Source organism: Amphimedon queenslandica, unplaced genomic scaffold (genome assembly GCF_000090795.2).
Source record: "Amphimedon queenslandica unplaced genomic scaffold, v1.1 AMPQUscaffold_12835, whole genome shotgun sequence".
Lineage (NCBI taxonomy): Eukaryota > Metazoa > Porifera > Demospongiae > Haplosclerida > Niphatidae > Amphimedon > Amphimedon queenslandica.
This window is the reverse complement of record NW_003546929.1, coordinates 25,258-27,008: the sequence shown is the minus strand read 5'-3', so window position 1 is coordinate 27,008 and position 1,751 is coordinate 25,258. Positions and strand designations below refer to the sequence as shown.

Genomic DNA, 1,751 nt, shown 5'->3' with positions numbered 1-1,751 from the left:
GGATCAAGACAATTAGTGTCACTAGCCAGTGCAGTACTACCAATAATGCTTATGCTAATATCATAGAGATTGAATCCAATTTTAATGCAATTCAGTTTGTATTCCTGAGGATATACTGTGATATCAGAAGGAAGATCAGCAACAGAAAATGACTCTATCTGTGCAAATCCTACAAATGAAAATTATTACATCAGTAGGTGATTATACCGTATAGCGGGTTTTTTCGAGGATATTAAATTTCGTGAATGACCCATATTCGGAAGTTTGCGGAATTAATTTTTGCGAATTTTCTCTAATCTGCCATCCTGTACCGTATTAAATTGATTTTCAAGGAATTTAATTTCGCAAATCATGAAAAATCTGCGAAATTTGTTATCTTCAAAAAAACCCGCTATACGGTAGTCTCCTCTTACTGAATATATTAGCAAAGATGATGGTAGTGTTAGGATCTGAACAATTAGTGGGTAGGCAACATCTGTACCAGCCATCACCAGGTGCCCCAGGGAAGGTAGTAGCTTGAATTCTGAGACTAGCACCTGACCCAGTAGTACATTGAACATTTTGATTGTTACCACCATCACAAGGAACTACCCCATTAGGACCAATCCATTCTCCATCATCCAGAGTAGCACCAGGTAATGTACACTCTAGAGCATTTGATATGATGCTACCATCAGTAAAATAGGATCCATTAGTACGACAGTTTCCATTATGCCTCAGGTAGATACCTATAAAAACATATACAGTTGTTATTATACATATCCAGTGTCTTACCTGAGGAAGATGGACATTGACCAATAACTTCACTGACACTCAACAAGAAGATAACAGATACAGCGATCACTGGCATCTTCTTTGCAAAATTCGAGTTAATAATAATTATTATTATTATTTTATTAAGCTAAAAATTAAAATTAAATTTCTAAAATTACGTGATTTACGGCAGGAAAATAAATGCATAACAATAACAAAATCTCTAATAAAAAAGTGAGACATTAAAAATATTTGCAATAAAAAAATAAAATATTAATATAATCAGTATAATACTGCTATTGTTTGTTAATTGAGAAGTTTCCATACATGCTGTTCATCTGAAGGTACATGTCAATCACATCATATATGGAAGTATACTGCTCCTGTAAACAGATAATATCATTAATACACTAGTACCCACTCATATATCTAGTATATACCAGTGTAGTCACAGCTCCTGGTTTACTCCTTCTCACAGCTTTAGTCACTTGAAACACATCCACTACACATTCTGCCTTACACTGTTCTAGACCAATACTCACTGAACAATAGACTCCTGAACGACTCACTGTATCACTACACACACACACACACACACACAATAATCAATTACTCATCATTAGTCTATCAGTATAACTCTCTCTCTTACCTACAGTGTACCACTACTGGTCCTCCTCCAATCTTTTGTTGTCTGTGTATAACATCATCAATAACTTGTAGGACAGTACGTGGTTCCCTAACAACTCCATCTTGAGGCCAATCTGTCACTTGTAATTGTATCACATCCCATGAGGAGCTGTCATCTTTGTCTGAACGAATATGAAATTTTCGCTCAGTATATCCATTAAAGTCATGATGTGATGTTGACTCAACAAAATATTCACCAAACTTAATGCTATCAGTTTTACTCCAATATTGGTAGCATGATTCCTGTAAGAAGTTAAAATTATTATTATGATAATTAGCTAAAAACCTGGTTATTCTCTCCAGTCCACAGA

General features: G+C 35.0%; 1 protein-coding gene across 1 annotated transcript in view; it reads right to left on the bottom strand.

The window, feature by feature from the left end:
• Positions 1-1,751, bottom strand: part of LOC100635999 (tyrosine-protein phosphatase Lar-like) — a 17,107-nt gene that overhangs the window by 8,494 nt on the left and 6,862 nt on the right. The window lies entirely within an intron of this gene.